Source organism: Equus przewalskii, chromosome 4 (assembly GCF_037783145.1).
Source record: "Equus przewalskii isolate Varuska chromosome 4, EquPr2, whole genome shotgun sequence".
In the NCBI taxonomy this organism is placed as follows: domain Eukaryota; kingdom Metazoa; phylum Chordata; class Mammalia; order Perissodactyla; family Equidae; genus Equus; species Equus przewalskii.
In genome coordinates, this window is record NC_091834.1 from 38,108,312 (window position 1) to 38,128,079 (window position 19,768).

The 19,768-nt window shown below is 37.6% G+C and overlaps 1 long non-coding RNA gene across 1 annotated transcript in view; it reads right to left on the reverse strand.

Moving 5' to 3' along the window:
• The window catches only part of LOC139083028 (uncharacterized), a 37,396-nt gene extending 27,706 nt beyond the window's left edge, over window positions 1-9,690 (reverse strand). The window contains exons 1-2 of the long non-coding RNA XR_011539523.1: window positions 9,559-9,690; window positions 9,245-9,399 (exon numbers count right to left, since the gene is read on the reverse strand). This is a non-coding gene — a long non-coding RNA (uncharacterized lncRNA). The remainder of the gene's footprint in view (window positions 1-9,244; window positions 9,400-9,558) is intronic.
• Between the last annotated feature and the right edge of the window lie 10,078 nt (window positions 9,691-19,768).

Genomic DNA, 19,768 nt, shown 5'->3' on the forward strand with positions numbered 1-19,768 from the left:
ATAAATTCACCAAAATAAAGCCCCCTCACAGGGTTCTGTGGGGTGTCTAAAAAGACAGCTGCTGGCTTGGCCCTAACAACACACCTCTCACAGATTGGGTCTGTCTTCACATTTCTATTTCTTCCATGCACCAGTGTTAATTTTCATTAATTTTTGGCATCCTAATCAGCCTTATGCATAGGAATTTGCCACAAGCAGAATATATTCTTCACATTTAATTGGGGGAAAAACACACTTTTCTTGTTTTCTCATCCCACTTATGTCAATTGTCACTTTCAGCAAGAAAAATGTAAAGAAGGGAAAGTCAATAATCATTACCTTCCCCTCACCACCAAGAACACAAAGCTAATACATAAGAAACATCACTTAAAAAATATTCTAGATTGGAGATCACTGCTGGACTTGAGGAGCTGGCTGTGTGAGCATTTGCACCACCTTTTTTCTCCACGAACAAAGGAGGAGATTTATGCTGCCAGAAACACCCTGTGGAACGGAGCTGAGGCTGTTGATTTGTGACAGAGAAGAGGAGACTGAGACTCCAGGCAGGTCCTGCACAACACCCTGTCTCCTTTGGCACAGCCACAACAAAGAACAGGAAGCCTGAGTCCATACCAGGGACATTTGAGAACCATGTCCAAAGTCACCAGGTCTGGAAAGGAAAAGTTAGATTAGCTGTCCTCAAACTCAATTCCAAGTCTGCAATTCCACACCTGTATGGAATATTGAATCCAGGTATACAATCTAGCACATTTGTCTGCAAGGAAGAATTTCTATTGATTCATTTACTCCACACTGTTACTTGGGAGATGTGACATCAGCATCATGGTGGAGTGAGCTCTTACCTTAGACTCTCCCCCATAAGATACAATGAAATGTACATTCATAAAACAACAGAGGACATTCACACAACACAATAGACATCTGAGAGACCCAGAGGCCACACGTCTGAAGGTGGAGGTGCTGGACCCCCTGAGAGGAAGTGGAAGGAGGTAAGAGGATCTCCTCTCCCTCACCCTGGCAGCAACCCATGCACAGCTCTGAGAAAAGAGGGGGAAAGGGCAGGTTTCTGTGGGAAGGCCTTCACTCTCCAAGTTCCCTCACAGCCCATGGGAAAGCTCCACACAGGGGGCCAAGCTATTGCAGGAGTGTCTTCGTCAAGCCAGTACCCCTGGAGAGCAGATAGCAAGGGCAGAGCAAGAACATACCTGGGATCAAGCATGCAAAAGAAAGCACCCCTCCCCTACAAAGCGCTCCATCTCAGGTAGTTGACCAGAGTACCCATGCATACGTTAGAAAAGTAGCAGTTGTGAGCAAGTGAGCTGGCAACTGCAGACAGGTCCTGTCAGCATAGATTCCAAAGGACACACACAGATGCCAGAGATCACAGCAGGCTCAGAATACACAGCTCCTGACCCCTCTCCCCAAGTGACAGCAGTTGGAATCTGTGACCAGATACTATCACTATGCACATGCACAAATCCACAACATCAAACAATATGAAGAAATACATTATTACTCAAGACCAGAAGGAAAATGACAAGCACCCACAAATCAATCCTGAAGGTGCAGAAATTTACAATCTAAATGACAGAGAATTCAAAATAGCTATCATAAAAAAAAACAACAAGTTACAGAAAATTCAGATAGATGGTTTAATGAAATCAGGAACAATATTAATGAACAGAGGGAATTCTTCACAAGAGATAGAAACTAAAAAGAAAAATCAATCAGAAATGTTGGAGATGAAAAACACAATGGATGAGATAAAGAAAAATCTGGACTCCCTGAATAACAGAGCTGATATTACGGGGGATAAAATTAGCAGTCTGGAGGACAGAAATACAGAAATGCTTCACATGGAGGAGAGAAAACTAAGATTAAAACGAAATGAAGAAATATCTGACTCAATTAGGAAAGGCAACATAAGGATTATAGGTATTCTACAGGGAGAAGAGGGGGGGAATGGAGCAGAAAGCTTGCTCAAAGAAATAATAGGTGAGGGGCTGGCCCAGTGGCACAGCAGTTAAGTTCGCACGTTCCACTTTGGCGGCCAGGAGTTCGCTGGTTTGGATCCCAGGTGCGGCCATGCCACTGCTTGGCAAGCCATGCTGTGGTAGGTGTCCCACATATAAAGTAGAGGAAGATGGGCACAGATGTTAGCTCAGGGCCAGTCTTCCTCAGCAAAAAGAGGAGGATTGGCAGCAGATGTCAGCTCAGGGCTAATCTTCCTCCAAAAACAAAAATAGTAGTAATAATAGGTGAGAACTTCCCAAGCCTGGGGAAAGAGCTAGAAATTCCAGTAAAAGAAGCTACTAGAACTCCTAATTATATCAACATAAAAAGATCTTCTGCAAGGCAGATAGTAGTAAAACTGGCAAAAGTCAATGACAGAAAAAATATTAAGGGCAGCAAGGTAGAAGAAAATAACTTGCAAAGGAACCCCTATTAGACTTTCTGTGGATTTCTCAGCAGAAACCTAACAGACTAGGAAAGAGAGGGATGATATATTCAAAATTCTGAAAGACAAAAACTTTCAGCCAAGAATACTCTATCTAGTGAAAATATCCTTCAGATACGTTGGAGAAATAAAAACATCCCCAGATAAACAAAAGCTAAGGGAGTTCATTGGCACAAGACTCCCTCTACAAGAAATGATCAAGAAGGCCCTCATACCTGAAATTAAAAAAAGAGTTTACAAAGCCTTGAGCAAGGAGATAAATAGGCAGACAAAATCAGAAAATTGCTGCTCTCTGTCAGAACAGGTTAGCAAACACTTAATTATAATATTAAAGATAAGGGGAATGAAAATATCAAAAATAACTATAATCTTGTCATTTTAACCACAAACTCACAACACAACATGGAATAAGTTGTGACAACAATAACTTAGAATGGTAAGAAGAAAGAGATGGAATTGGCTTAGACAAAGGAAATGAGAGGCTATCAGAAAATGGACAATCTCATCTATGAGATTTTTTAATACAAACTTCATGGTAACCACTAAACAAATAATCAGAACAGAGACACAAATGGTAAATAAAGAGAAAACTGAGAAAGCCATCATAGAGAGCCACCAAACTGAATTGGTAGTCTGAAATACATGGGAAAGGGACACTCCACCAAGAAGACATAACACTATAAATATGTATGCACCCAACACAGGAGCACCAAAGTACATACGGCAACTATTAATAAACCTAAAAGTAGATACTAACAACAACACAATAATAGTATGGGACCTTAATACCCCACTTACATCAATGGATAGATCATCCAGATAGAAAGTTAACAAAGAAATAGTGGAACAAAATGAAAGACTAGACCAGATGGACTTAATAGATACACATAGAATGCTCCATTCAAAAACAGCAGAATACACATTCTTCTCAAGTGCACACAGAATATTATCAAAGATAGACCATATGTCAGGATACAAGGCAGGTCTCAATAAATTTAAGAAGACTGAAGTCATAACCAGCGTCTTTTCTGACCCTAAGGCTATAAAACTAGAAATCAACTACAAGAAAAAAACTGGGAAAGGGACAAAGATGTGGAGACTAAATAACATGCTACTGAACAACCAATGGATTGTTGAAGAAATTAAAGGAGAAATCAAAAAATATCTGGAGACAAATGAAAATGAAAATACACCATACAAACTCATATGAGATGCAGCAAAACTGGTCCTAAGAGGGAAATTCATAGCAATTCAGGCCCACCTTAACAAACAAGAAAAATCTCAAAAAGAAATCTTAAACTACACCTGACAGAATTAGAAAAAGAACAAAGTCAAAACTTAACAGAAGGAGGAAAATAATAAAAATTAGAGCAGAAGTAAAAGAAATTCAAACCAAAAAAAAAAAAAAAATAGGAGAAAGGATCAATGAAACTAAGAGCTGCTTCTTTGAGAAGATAAACAAAATTGACAAGCCATTAGCCAGACTCACTAAGAAAAAAAGAGAGAAGAGTCAAATAAATAAAATTAGAAATGAAAGAGAAGAAATTACAATGGATACCACAGAAATACAAAGGATTATAAGAGAATACTATGAAAAACTATGTGCCAGCAAACTGGACAATCTAGAAGAAATGGGTAAATTCTTAGACTCATAAACCTCCCAAAACTAAATAAACAAGAAATAAAGAATCTGAATAAACAAATCACAAGAGATTGAAACAGTAATCAAAAACTTCCCAAAAAATAAAGTCCAGGACCAGATGGCTTCTCTGGTGAATTCTACCAAACACTCAAAGAAGATTTAGTACCTATCCTTCTCAAACTATTCCAAAAAGTTGGAAAACAGAACACTTCCTGGCAGATTTTATGAGGCCGACATCTCCTTGATTCCAAAGCCAGACAAGGACAACACAAAAGAGGAAAACTACAGGCCAATATCACTGATGAAGATAGACGCAGAAATCCACAACAAAATATTGGCAAACCAAATAGAAAATAAACCAACATACGGATAAAAAGAACAGATTAGTGGTTACCAGATGGGAAGGGGGTTGGGGGGTGGGCATAAGAGGTAAAGGGGCACATTTATATGGTGACTGACAAATAATAATGTACAGCTGAAATTTCACAATGTTATAAACTATTATGACCTCAACAAAATTTTTAAAAAATATTGCAGACATACAGCCTTGTTCCAATTTATTATACATGTTTACTTTCACCATTTTTGATAAGGAAATACAAGATTTTTGTCTTGTGCAATTTTTCTCTGTCTTGAATATCTGAAGGCAGACAGATTTGCAAATCCATCAGCAAGGTAGGATACTGTAAAAATATTTTATTCATGTTTGCCCATGTTACCTAGAGAGTTGTTTGCTTTTCCTACTGTTTCTAGGGGAAAGTGAGAGCTCTACTTTACAGGACTACCGCAAACAATAGTAATGTAATTTCATGACAGCCAACATGAAGAAGCACTTCTCTATCAGTTCCCAGATGTATTTTGAATTAAATCAACAGATATTTATTGAGTCCCTAATATGCACGCTTAGAACAGAGGAATCCCCAAATTTATATGCAAGAAAGTGTTATATTTGAAGTAGGTTTTATGTGTTCATTTGAAATTGTGCTGAGACAGAGACACGTGGGGATCTTCATTTGTTCTCATGTTGCTACCATAAAAAGGTGTGTTTTTTTCTGTGAAAAATGAAATAAGATCTATAAGACTCAGTTCTAACTACATTATGGGTGAAAGAGAATCAAAATTTAACTTGAATATCAGCCACAGAAGTCCTATGTATAGTCCTATTGATCATTAATAACCTTTGAAACTAGTTAATCAAGGGATGGCTGCTGAAATATCACCATATAAACCACCCTAAGCCAATTCATTAATAATATCTTGATGAAAAGGGAGGGAAAAAAGTGTTACACAAATAATAAATGGTATCTGTAACAAAAGCGTACAATTTCTTGCGTGCTGGCCTGGTGGCAGAGTAGTTAAGTTCACGTGCTCTACTTTGGCAGCCTGGGGTTCACAGTTTTGGATCCCAGGTGCAGACCTACACACCGCTCATCGAGCCATGCTGTGGCAGTGTCCCACATACGAAAAACAGAGGAAGATTGGTAGTGGATGTTAGCTCAGGGACAATCTTCCTCAAAAAAAAGTGTATAATTTCTTACCTCTTATATTAGCTCTTTCAAAATTTATTTTTGTGTTTATTGTTTCTATAATGTAGGGGATGATGTATCTTTTGAATGGGTAGGGAGACTGAGGAAACATAAAGTCCTCGGTGTCCTGGAAAATGTGCATTTTCAGGATGCCTTTGGGCAAAGAGTGATAGTGATCTCTGACTAGAAGATACAATTTTGCAAGTATAGTCTATGCCAAGAGTTACACTGTCTCTTTCCCACCAGTGACTATAAAGTTCCTCTGAGAACGAAAGATGCAATGTAGCTGATTAGAAACAATATTGAAAGTCCCACACAGTTAATTTTGGTGGTTTAGATACATTTTTCTTTGTTTTCTTCTTCTTTCTTTCTTTCATGTAGCATTTTTAATCTCCCTTCATCAACTTCATCTCAACTTCTATTTATCCACCCTTTTTCATAAAGTCTTTCAATAATTCCAGTATAAACAGAACTAGCTTCTCTAGTCTCTGCAGTTTAATATATAGTGGACGTTTGCCATTAGCCATTCTACTTCTTAAGAGCACTCTAACATCCTTCTAGGGAATGATTTCCCCTCTTTCTGTATGGTCGTAGTTGAAGAGTAATTGTAGGTGCCTGCCCCGTCAGGTTCCCATCTCTAAGTCCAGCCAGAGGGTGGGCAAGTGACCTACCATCAGCCTATTGAATGTTCTCCTCTACATTTTGAGTCTGAGCAAGTGAGGCAAGAACAAAACGAATGATTCACAGTCATATACAGCAGCGTCAACATAACAGCAGAATCCTGACCGCACTGTTCCAGCCATGATATGGTGGCTGTACTTCCTGCTTCTATGCTCTTCACAGCTTCCTGGAAGCCTCCCCATTCCCAAGCCTGCTCCCCTACCTAGCCTCCAACTGATTCTGAGAGCCTCTGATATATTTTGAAACAACTTCAGTTTTTGCTTAATTTAGCCAATGGACTTCTGTTGCTTACAACCAATATCCCTTACTAACACACTGTATAAGTCAGTACTCGGTTATATATTTTGCCATAATTTCTGTGCTTTAATTTTGTCTCCCCAACAGCATTTTAAGTTACAGAGTTAATATTCACTAAATGCTGAAAATCTCAGGATAATAGAAAACACAAACTGAAGCAGACTTTAAAAATAAAGGTATCGATGAAGAAACAGACACTATTGCTAAAGTAACTTGCTATAGGTCACTTTCTTAGTGGAATCAGGACTCGAACAAGAATTACATGCTCTGCTGTTTATTACTGTTTCCACCAGAACAGGTTCCCTTCTTGTTCATTAGGTGATTTTTTTGGAAAACATTAAGATTAAACTATGAATCATATTCTCAGATATTATTCAAAGAGAATATAATATGCATTCAAACAAGGAGCTCTAAGAGCAGTTATAGAGCACTCTAACAAAACAATAGAACTGCATCCGTCATCTTAGGATGTCATCCCGCAGAGCTAATGGAACACAGGAAATAATTCCCAAGAATGTGCCAAAGAAAGTAATTTCCCATAAGAACCCAAGGAAATATACTGCTATAACGATCACTGCAATAACTGATATACTATTCATAAGCCTTCATTTATCATGAGCTTTATAGAGTTATTTCCATACTGAACAGAAATTTTTCTCTCAGTTTCTTCCATGAGACAGCTCCAATACCTAATGTTCCACGATTAACTAAAAGGTATCATGTTGGATTCAGAGTGACTATTTGCATAAGTGTCGAAGGAAGAAGTTTAAGGACTGTGCTGAGAGGTTTCTAATTCACATTAGAGAAGAACTAGGCACATTGCTGCAAGAGGTTTGAGCACATGTCCCTCTCGGTCTGTGCATTCTTTAACATGGTTGTGGAAAAAGCGGGCTCTAATGAGTGACAGCGCATACCAGTCCTGCCAGAGATTTCCATCTCTGGAGTATAAAGATAAGTCCAAGAGGAAAGTTTTCCTGTTCTGGAGTTTAAATCATAAATATCAAAGAATAGAACTTTTGGCTGCCATGCTTTCAATATTTTTCACACATTTTCTATATGCTAACAAATTAATTGTTTGTTCTCCTTTCTTTGGGCATGACTAATATGACCTATTTACAACAACACTGCAACCCATCATCTCAATCTTACAGCAAACAGATATATCATCTAGAATCTAGATGTCAGTTATAACTCCTTAATTACGTGCACCCCCATAATGGGCAAGAATTTAACCCTCTGCAGAGGTCTGCAGAGTTGAGATAAAAATGAATAAATGAATGAATTTTTTATAACTATCTTGATACAGTAGTAGCAATGAGGTCATAAGAAAACAAATACGTCTTAGTAGTTTCTTACCTCTGAGACCAGAATTTAGAATTATGTGCTACATGTGATCTAGAAATAGAATTAGGTTAACAAATCCAGAGCCTTCTACAAGGCAGCTAGGGCCAAGAAAATACTTGAAAATTTTTTTGAAGACAGCAAAGTTGCCATCAAAATATTTTGCCATGGCCTTCAGAGCCTTCTGTTACTTGACCTCTGCCACTATGCCAGAAGTATCTTCTATCGCCACCTGCCTCACTAACCCAACTGCATCCACACTGACCTTCTTTCTCAATCTTACCTTGGGGCATCTTTGCCTCTGAGTTTGGAATGAGAGAGTGGCTCTTTCTCATCATGAAAGTTCTCAACCCAAAGAGGCTTCCCAGACCACCACAGCTAAAATAGCCTTCTACCCACTCCCATCTTCATAGTTACTGTCTACTTATTACTCCATTTGCTTCATAGCATTAACACCAACAAAACATTTCCCCACTTCTTTGTAACCAGTTTACTTATAGTTTGAACTCTTTGGAGGAACAAACATGAAATGGTTTTAATTTTTCCCCAGTCAGTGCGTTCAGCTTTGCTCTGTTCAGTTTTCCTCTCCTGCCTCTGAACACTAACTTAGGCAGCTCTCAAAGTGGTTGGGTCACTTTCAGTTATTAAAAATCCAGTCTAGATCATTTTTTTTTTTTTAGGAAGATTAGCCCTGAGCTAACATCTGCTGCCAATTCTCCCTTTTTTTTTTTTTTTTTTTGCCTTGCTGAGGAAGATTGGCCCTGAACTAACATCTGTGCCCATTTTCCTCTGTTTTATATGTGGGATGCCTGCCACAGCATGGCTTGATAAGCGGTGAGTAGGTCCTCACCTGGCATCCCAACCCTGGGCTGCTAAAGTGGAACATGCAAACTTAACCAGGTTGTGCCACTGGGCTGCTCCAGTCTGGATCATTTTTAACCTTTAGTCTCATTCTCTTTCTCAGGATGTTTCTTCCCAACATCCTCCTTCACACTTCCTCTCCATTTCTTCCAATATTAGGGTTTCTGGAATTGGGGATGAAAAGGAAAAAAATATGAAAGATAGCCAACATCTTATGTAACTGGCTGCCTGCCAGGGGTTCTCTCTTGGTCATTGAGACTTCTCTGAGTAACAATACATGGCCTTTGCTGTTCACCTTGCAGCAAGCCTCCAACTGCTGGTCCTTCAGAAAACCCTGAGGGATCTCTGACAGACAATCTCACGCTGACTAGCTTCTTCCAAACTTCCCACAGCAGCTTAGCAGTCCCCACAAAGCTCTTGGTATCAAGACCTACTTACCAACTGAGGTACCAGGGGCCAGTTCAGGGCCAGTGACAGTTTGTAGTGTCTATTTGAACTGGAACATTCTCATATATTTGCCGTGCAAAGGTTCAAGGACAGGCCACACCCTCTCTCTCTCTTCTGCCGTTTGTTTCCAATTTTTTTTCCTCTGTCTTAAAATGGCATGGAGACAGATCAGCAAGGACATGTATAAGCAGAAGATCCAATAAAAAACAAGATGCAGCCTCGCTTTCTGGCTGATACCCCCGATCTCTAAGGATGGCTCTCTTGCAGCTCCCCTCTCTTGGCTTTGGGGGTTAACAAACACTCACGTGACTTTCAGGAGATACCTCCGTAGCTCCACCAATAGAGGAGACGCAAATACCAAGCCATCTCACTTTAGGAGGCTGATTCTCTCTCTCTCTCTCCTCTCTAATTCCCTCTCAGAGAGACTGCATAGGAATGAAGAAAGGGGAGCTGGCCTGACTTCTGGGAGAATTACTTAAGCAACCACAAGCCTTGAGGGGATGTCTGTCTCCAATTCTTTGCTGTTGACTTTAGAATCCAGAGCACTCAACGCATTCTTTAACCTCAGATTTGGCTTCTAGCCATCAATTTAGAAGCAACAAAAAAAGGTCTCTTTTACTTACTGTCCTGTATTACGTTTTATTTTACTTATGTCTGTTTATTTCTTAGCACCTCCCACCAGAGCAAATGTTTAAAGACAGCAAGGAAGTCTTAATTCACAATCATATCCCCAGCCTCTAGTTTAGGGCTTGGCACATGAGGCACTGAATAATATTTATCGACAGATAGTATAAATGAAAGAATAACAGAGTTTAAGAAAAGTGGTAGTTTGAGGGTTTTCTTACTAACAGCTTATTACTGTTCTGTGCTCAGAACAGGATAAAGGGGATCCTAGGTTCTCAGGAGCGTCCAGACTAACTCTTCTGTAACAGTCTAGTGACCAAAGTGGAGCTAGAATCAAGGCTTTTTTCCCCTTTTCTCTGTCTCTCTCTTCTTCCTCTATTCCTGTCGTCCCTCGGCTTTCTCTCCTTTCCTTCCTCCCTCCCTTCCTTCTTTTCTTTCTCAAAGAAGAAACAAAAAAATGTAGTACCTTATATCCATATGTGGGGTAAACAGAGATTATTAATTTAAGATGAAATTTTGACATGTTGGGAAACCAGAAGAGCAAGTTGACTAGTTTAGAGCAGATCTTTAATATGAAACTGAGTTTCAGAGGACCTGAAGCTAAACAAACAGTAATATAGCTACAAACAAAGAACCTAGTGTTCTTTATATCTTTAATATGAAAAAGATTCCTGGTTACATAATTGCCTTCTCACCCAAACTTCTAGAAGAGAGGATATTTCTTCAGTTCCTCTCCCTACATCTTTTTTTTTAGCTCAGAATATTCTCTTATCAAATGCACACCAGGGAAAAAGAAAAGTACTGAGCAATGTCTCCCTCAGTTCCTTTCAGGACTTTCCTAAATTCTCTCCTGAATTTTTTCTGTAGGTCCACAAATGATTCCTAATCAAGTGCATCAAAAAAGGTGATATATACTAAGTCAATTCCAAAAGGGAAAGCCAGGAGCTGCCAGGCAGAGCGAGCTTACTCTTTTCACTTAGGTTGCATGATTATTTATCTGAGGTGGCCTTAAAAAGGAGGGTCTAATGATGATGGAGACAATGGCAATGTCCTCCCACCAAGACTTCTTTTAACCGTCACAGAACTTGAGTTTCTAAAATGATCCCTTCTTAAAACATTTCCCTGCTTTTCCCTTTATTGCCCCCAATACCATACAGGTCACTAACCTAGCCCACAGGAAGCAACCACTAAACATTTTGGCAACTGCCACACTTGTATTGGATGATCTTTGAATCCTCCTTCCCACTTACTACGTCTAAGCGACTACCAGACTGTGCAGTTTCTACCCCTACAGCAGTCCTCAAATCTGTCCTCTCACTTTCCCGTTTTCAAGCCGGTCAAGCTCATTATGGGGGAAAAATTAAGCTTCCGTGTAAAAAAGTGTGTATTATTTAGATCGTACCCGTCCTGGTATCTGATTCTAGTTTTTCATTGTCCTTGAGTTATTTCACAACTCTGTAAGTTGTAGATAACTGACAATCATTCACAATAATTATTGTCGATAATTGTGTAAATTTTGTCTGGTCCATTAACTTTCTTCTCTTCCCACCTGCCCCCATGAGGCCAGTTTTACCTCCATTTGCACATTGATTTCAATACTGCTGATTTGTAAATGTAAATTTGCCATTTTTTTTAAATTCTCCCTAAACTTGTAATACCTCAGTAGTTTCCCCATTAATGAGTTAAATAAAATCTTTAACATCCATTCGTTTTTTATTGGTATGAAAGTTATGATTTTATCTTTTTAAAAAGAAGTATATTTTAACGTATTCAACAATAATACACTGCGACTTCTTAACATTCAAGGTCTTCGGTAATATGGCCCCTTGGCCATACATGGGTGTTTACTCCCCATGTACACTCTTTGATACTAAAACAGCCTAAATCCTGTTTTCTGAGTACACCGTGGGAGATTTTGTTTTTGTTTTCTGATTCTTGGCCAAGACTATTCATCTGTTCATGTCTTGTCTGACTGCACAGCTGGACTCGTGGACCAGTAGGTACCTCGGACCACTGGGACAGTTTTGATTTCATAGTCAAGGACGCACCCTGTGTATATGTAAGTCTGGTTGTGCACATCCAGCAAGTTATTCCTCATTGGTGACAGCGGAATTTGAGAATCTGGTTCTATGATCTGATCATTGGGTGATCTCTCTCAGGATATAATGGATATCTGTTAAGTGAGAGATGATAAAGAATCTGGTTTGTTAGTCTTTTTTTTGCTGTTTGTCTCCGACTATATGTGTACTCAACTCAGTCAAGAAAACATTTTATGCTCACTGAAGCTACAATGTCTCTTTGAGATCAACTATGGTGAGTTTTTATGATTCTGCGTTTACTGTTAACCTCTGATTGAGGTTGTTGAACTAAAGTTGCAAGCTCTCAGCAAGTCTGTGTATCTGTAACTAAGAAAAACCTTTACCTCTCATTGTGTGTTTGATGTTTTCCTACCTCTGGAGTATATAAATAAATTAAATTAGAAGTCTCTCAAATCCAAATAGCTCCATTCTAATTGGTTTATAAAGAAAAATAAGCACTTACCTAAGTCTAATATTCCCAAATTTCTCAAGAAATAAAGAAATTGGACTGTAAAACTAGGCTTAAAAAATTCTTATAGAAACCACCAGATCAGAAGCAGTTTGGTAAACACAAGTTCATATAATAAATTTGAATCTTTTACAAACTAGGCTGGTTTGATAACTTTTGGTTTGAAAACAGCTATATGATTCTTCCCTGGTCTTATCAGTGTGGTTGTATTAGCTTGCTATTGCTGTGTAACAATACTACCACAAATTCCTCAGCTTAAGGCAATGCACATTTATTAACTCACAGTTTCTGTCGATCAACCAAAGCTAGGTTTATTAGGTCTACTGCAGTAAAGGAGAACACCCCCTTGAAAGATCTTAGTAATGTCTCAAAATGGGGAGGATGGGGAGGATAATTATAGGGCTTGGGGATCTGGGCTGAAGTGGTTGAAGGTCGATTTGTCAAGACAGAAAACTAATTGAGATGGGGGACAGTCCTTGACATAATAGTTTAGGATTGAGGAACGTAGCAAGGCCAGCTTCTTGACATGAGTCTTGATAAGTAAATGTTTTTTTAAGCTACCTATCTGGCCAAGGGAGCAATCTGTTTTCCTGATAGGAGATAGAGCTGTTTGACCGAATGAGCAAACTATATGGGTAAATTGCTTTTCAGGAGTTTCCTGAAGCAAATAGTGAAATTGTTCACTGGTTTATAGCTTTATATTTCTGGGCAAGAGTTTCCTGGAACAAGCATTAAGTCAAATTGATATAGGGGATCTCAGTTCTCAGTCCTAATCATTAAGCTATGTGAATACAAATGGTCTAAATTCTTAAAGTATAATTCTGATAGATAATTTCCTAAGTTGTAGTAGATCAACTTAACATCACCAAGATCCTTATTTAACTTTAAAACTTGGACTATTCTTAAATCAAGTTATTTAATGCATAACCTTGGACATCTAGGTAATTTCTAAGCAAAATTAGCTCAATATATTTCTAATATATATGCTTTTCCTTCTTACAGTAGATATATTTGTTGGTCATGTTCATTTTTGTGTTCATTTTGCTAATTGAAAAAGGTGAAAAGTGGATGTGTGTGACTCTAGAGGGTTTTATGTGTGTATTCATGAGTTTTGATAATTTACTAAATTGGGTATGATAGATACTTCTACACTCCATTCCAGTATTCTCCATGAGATACAAACTAGTTAATTTGACTGAAAGTTACAATTCATATAGGTAATCAAGGACTATACTGAAACAATAATGGCAGAAAAGCACAATCGTGAATGCAGGGTAATGCAATGTATTTTTGTTTTCAAGGAAATGAGAGTAGTTTTGTCTTAAAGAAAAAAGCCTGGTTCTTCCAGAATGTGAAAAAGGATTGTGTAAGATAAATCCTTTTTATTATTGAAGTTTAATTGACATACAATATTATGTTAGTTTCAGGTGTAGCACATAGTGATTCAACACTGGTATACATTACTAAACAATCACCACAGCCAGGTCTAGTTTCCATCTGTCACAATGCAAAGTTATTATAATATTATTGATTATATCCTCTGTGCTGTACATTACATCCTACAATTTGTTTATTTTATAACTGGAAGTTTGTACCTCTTAACCTCCTTCACCTATTTCACCCATACCTCCCACCCCTCCCATCTGTCAACCGCCAGTTTGTTCTCTGTATCTATGAGTTTGTTTCTGTTTTGTTTTCTTTGTTTTGCTTTTTAGATTCCACATATAGGTGAAATCATACAGTATTTGTCTTTCTCCATCTGATTTATTTTAGTTAGCATAAAACCCTTTAGGTCTATCTATATTGTCACAAATGGCAAGATTTCATTCTTTTTTATGGCTAATATTCCATTATATATAAGACAAAACTTGAATAGATATAGAAAGTTATAGAATGGCAAAAAAAAAAAAATTGTATTTGCCTCACACTGCAAATGGTGAATCTGAAAATAAGCAATGAAATGTATTCAAATTTTGACAAAGTTCACTCAGTCTTGTTGGGTTTACTTGCAAGATAATTTAAAAAGTAGGGTGGGGAGCTCATAAATCCTTTTACTGCTAAATATAATATTAATGGAAAACTAGAATCTGGTCTTCTATATATTAAAATGACAATTTATCTTAAACTATTTGGTCTTTTTTTTTCTTTTTCGGTGAAGAAGGTTGACCCTGAGCTAACATCTGTTGCCAACCTTCCTCTTTTTGCTTAAGATTTCTGCTGAGCTAACATCTGAGCCAATCTTCCCCTATTTTGTCCATGGGCCACTGCCACAATGTGGCTTGATAAGCAGTGTGTAAGTCCATGCCTGGTATCTGAACCTGCAAACCCAAGGAAGCCGAAGTAGAGCACACGAACTTAACCAGTATGCCACCAGGCTGGCCCCTATTTGGTCTTTTCTTAACAAGGGATAGTAAATAGTTATTCTTTTCCATTCTGTGTGATCCCTCTGGATGGTGGAAACTCTATATCCCACCAGAATAGTTTTCTATGTCTTCTGCTGACTTTGTCAAGTCCTTGATTACTAAGCAACAAAAACATAAAGTTCCTCATTTCTGAAAGAGCTAAGATTCTTTTCAATTGTGTTACTTTCTTCCTGTTATTTAGAATATTGTATTATCACTTTGATTAATAGGTACCAATTTATTGTTTCTCAGGCACACCTGACCCTGTCTTCAGAGGCAATCTAAGATAAAGCACTGACAACTCTTTTGATTTTTCTTTCCCATGATCATATCCTAGATTCAGAAAAATAAAATTTTCAGGATTTTCTTTACACATAAAACTTCTTTGAAATTTCCCACTGGGCCAGTGGAAATTCATGAAGATTTATACTTTTGTCTTATAAAAGTAGTGGCACCCAAAATAATTGTTTTCTTGACATGTTCTTTATCTCTTGATTAGTGAAAGACTATTGTAAGAACGGATCAAAAAAAGTGGTCAAATTAAGGGGTAAATTTTATAGATAAAATCTTACTCATATACATTTTTCTGAGATTGTACACATTACAGAGTGAATCGGAAGACCCTGGAGATTTGTCTGTGATCTCACTGTCCATAACACATTCTTACTCCCAGGGAAACATTGATTAAATTTTTACAAAAACAGTTATGTGCTGCACTCAACAGAGAATTTTACTGCCTTTGGTTTTGACATTGTTGGTTACCCCAATAAATTAATTACAATCATTTAGTGTCATTGATAGGTGATTTCTGATGCTTGCCAAAAGGCTCACAGGTTAAAACTTTCATCTTCAACAAAGAAGGACAATCTCAGAATTTCATGGAAAGGACTATACCATGTGCTTTTAGTTGTTGATATTTCAGTGAATAGGCTCATGAGTAACACCTTTGGACCATAAAGATACCATTGTTTGCACAAATGTGAGACAAATGTAGGAACAAGTTGAGATTTCCAGGACTCTTTTTAGTTCAGAAAGTAGCCTGATGACCCAAGATGCAGCGGAATAAGAAATCAATACATAAAACTAAATGAACTGATAAAGGAAATTTAATTATATTTATTAGGTTTGGAATACTGTTGGCATTTATTTGTTAATTGTCTATTTTCTTTTGTTTGTATCAAGTCCTTTCTTTTACTTGGTAATTGAGCTCTAACTTTTAACATCAAATGTAACTCTCAACATCAAAAGAAACTTTTAAAATGGCTTCTAATTCTCAGTGCCTCCTTTAGAATTTAAAACCAAATACCTTTACTAAGTCTCCATACCTTACATGGAAATAAAGTTACCTATTCAGGGTCAGTAAGAAGCCTCTCTTCCTTTCACCAGGTATCAAATCTTTTTTAAAAAATTATATATTGCACATCAACAGAGAATTTTATTGTCTTCAATTTTGATGCGGTCATACAAGGTCACACCTGAGAGTCCTATTTGAAAATAAATGACATTTAATCAGATATGGAAATCCCATCATTAAGGAGCAAGTGTTGTATTTTATGTGTGAAAGCAATGACTACAAGTCCCACCCAAGATAACTGGTACCTGTTTTACAGTTAAAGCCTCACAGGTCATAAGCAACATCACTTACTGGCTGGCTGGGAACCTCAGGGTATTTGGGACTTCAGGTAGAAAGGAATTCACTGGAATCTATAAGCAATGAAAGTGAAATCTTGGTGGAGAGATTTTCTTGGGCTTGGTTTCCTAATCCTGGGATAAGAAAAAAATAAATAATAGATGCTTTTAAGTTATTGAATCCTATATGCTTTAATGAAATCACTCATGGAAATTTAATTCTTTGGCCTCTATAGTTGCTCAATACCACCAAAAGCTCAAGGAGGCATATATGGTTAGCTAATACCTCTTGCTGAACTGTGTAAACAATCAGGCCAAAACAAAATGAAAGCAGCCTTTTGTGTGTGTGATCAAAAATAATTTCTAGAAGTTATTTATGATCAAAAGAGTGAACTTAAGCAAAATTATTTAAAACTTGGAAATAAGGCAAAAAAGGTGGTGGCAGGACCTTTCAATATTGTTTAACAGACCAAACTAAGAATTATTTAATTACCTAAAGCAATCTGTGCTTGACTTGGCTACTTTCCATTAATTAAACACCTGTTCTCTGTGACCTATGTTAACTGGTAGATATTGACTGGTAGGGAACAAATTTAAGAACAACTGCTGGTGAATTTACCAGTGACAATGAACTTTGAAGGAAGAAAGAAAAACTCTTTTATAGAGCGTCAAAGTGTCAAAAACTATACATTACTCAGTCATGAAAACAACCTTGAGTGATAGGTGTTATTATCTTCATTTTACAAGTAAGAAAGTTGAAGTTCAACAGGTAAAATGATTTGCCACATTATTGAGCTAGTAAATGGTGGAGCCAGATGTCAAACCTGAATGTTCTTCTTTCAAAACCTACGCTCTTTTTACTACATTATTCTACCCCCGTAGTAAAAACTTTTTTCTAACCACCATAAAGTTATACCTGCCACTTCTGCAAACCAAAAATGATATCTAAATGTCAGCAAAAAAATAATATGCTAGTTAGAAAGGCAGAATTTCTTGATGGGAAATGTAAGTACCAGTTCTGTGTGCTTAGAGTAAAAGATCTATGAGTCATGTCCTGCAACCCACTAAGTGTTTGGTTGAAGATTGCTCTTTATCACCTACCTAGATGGCAATTAGAAGTGTGTGAGACAAAGTATCCCTTAGGAAAAACTGGCTAAAGAATAAATCATTTAAAGTGTTCTACAGACATTACCTAATACATTTTCACACATCCCTATGAGCTACACAGCCCTACACAAAAAAGCAATCCTAATTTGTTTACAGACATTCAAAGGTGATATAGGATAAAGCGGAAGGCCAAGATGCTGCTAACAACATTAGACTTCACTGGGACCTAGGGCAGTTTCAGCCATTTCACCTGAAACACCACTAAGTTAATTAACCTCTATTGTTTTCCTTAACCTGCTTAATGAAAATGTCAGTACCATTTGGGCCAGAAGGCTGTGAAACCAGGCAGGTCATTTAGAATTTTTTTCCTCCTTTCAAGTTGCTGGAGTCTCAAGTTGCTGGAGTCTGATAGGTTAACATTCTTTACCTTAGAAACAATGGGAGATAGTCACATTCGCCTTCCCTAAGGGACACAGCGCCTTTTAAAAGCAGTGAACTGTGAATTTCCAGCTAATTTAAAGCAACTCTTCTACAGAAAGGAGAATCTGTCTTAGCCTTTGAGGAAGATCCAGGGCAAAACAATTGCCACACTACCATCCCTCTCCCCCTTCATTTTTTTACTGTTGATTTCACCTGGAAAAAACAGTGTGCAACTTGGGAATGGAATGGGAGATGCATTTTTCTGTCCTAGAGAAAGGGTATTGAGGATGGTGGGGGGTGGGGCAGAATTTCACAAATGAAAATGTAATATGTATTATATTTTCTGGATTTTAATTTTTAAACATATTGCTTCAATATAAACAAGAAGAAACTGAAGAAATGCTATGATACTCTTGCTCAGTTTGTCCCCACTCTAGTCTTTCCCACTTCAGTAAGTCTTTGCCTGAAGCCACCAGTTGCTCAAGCCAGAAACAGAGGTCACATTTGATTGTCCTTCTCCCTTATCTCCCACATGCACTCCGCCAGCAAGTTCTGTCGATTTTACTTCTAAAATCTGTCTCCAATCTGTCTACTTTTTATCATCTCCTCTGCTTGCACCTTTGTCCAAACCAGTAGAGAATGAGGCTACTAGGGTAGGAAGTAAAGAGCTTTCTCAGAAGTGCGGATATTTGAGAAACACTACAATTGGTAGCAGAAGAAAAGGAGACAGAAGAGAAGCTGAAAAGGTGGGAGAAACAAATACAGTCAGGAAAAGCAGAGAATTTAGACAAAGGACCAGAGACCTAAGGTTGACTGTTAAGCACTTTCCAATCTGGCGAAAAGAAGGACAGGTGTGAATATAAGGCACATTCAGGATGTTTCTTATATTGAAGACTATTATATCATGAATGAAACTTTTACTTTATACAACTTCCAAATGATTACTGAGAAGATTTCTGCATAATTTTTTTCAAGGTAAAATCTTCCAGATTAAAAAAAACTAACACAGGGGCTGGCCCCGTGGCCGAGTGGTTAAGTTCGCGCGCTCCGCTGCAGGCGGCCCAGTGTTTCGTTGGTTCGAATCCTGGGCGTGGACATGGCACTGCTCATCAAACCACGCTGAGGCAGCGTCCCACATACCACAACTAGAAGAACCCACAATGAAGAATATACAACTATGTAGCGAGGGCTTTGGGGAGAAAAAGGAAAAAATAAAATCTTTAAAAAAAAAAAAACTAACACATAATAAAATAATTGAGTAATACATCAGAATTTCTTATTCTTTTGTATCAGTTTTTGAATATTTGAGTAAATACAAATCAGAAATTTGGTTTTTGTTTCATTTGTTTTGGATATACTTAACCTGATCAAAGAATCCAAAGGCCAATGTTCAAATTCATTGCGACAAAAACAGGCTTTCAATCTTCTATGTGAAATAGTTCACTTGTTCAGACCAGCCAAAATTCAGTTTGCGAAATATTTCTCTACCCAGTAATCTTAAAAATTCTAAGAAGAAAAGTGTCTCAAATTTCTCCAGTGCTCTTCAGGAATGATCTTTAATCTGAATTTAAGAAATATTAATATTTATTAAATTCAAGGCACAGTCATGTATTAAAAGATAATTTTTAGAAAAGGATATAGCATGACTTTCATACAGATATAAAATGAACATGTGTCAAAGCTTTTATTTAACGCATTAATTAATGAGGGAACCAGTAAGATATTACAACTGGTTCAAAGGAGAATTCAAAGAACCACACATATATGGGCATTAAGAATGGTGGAA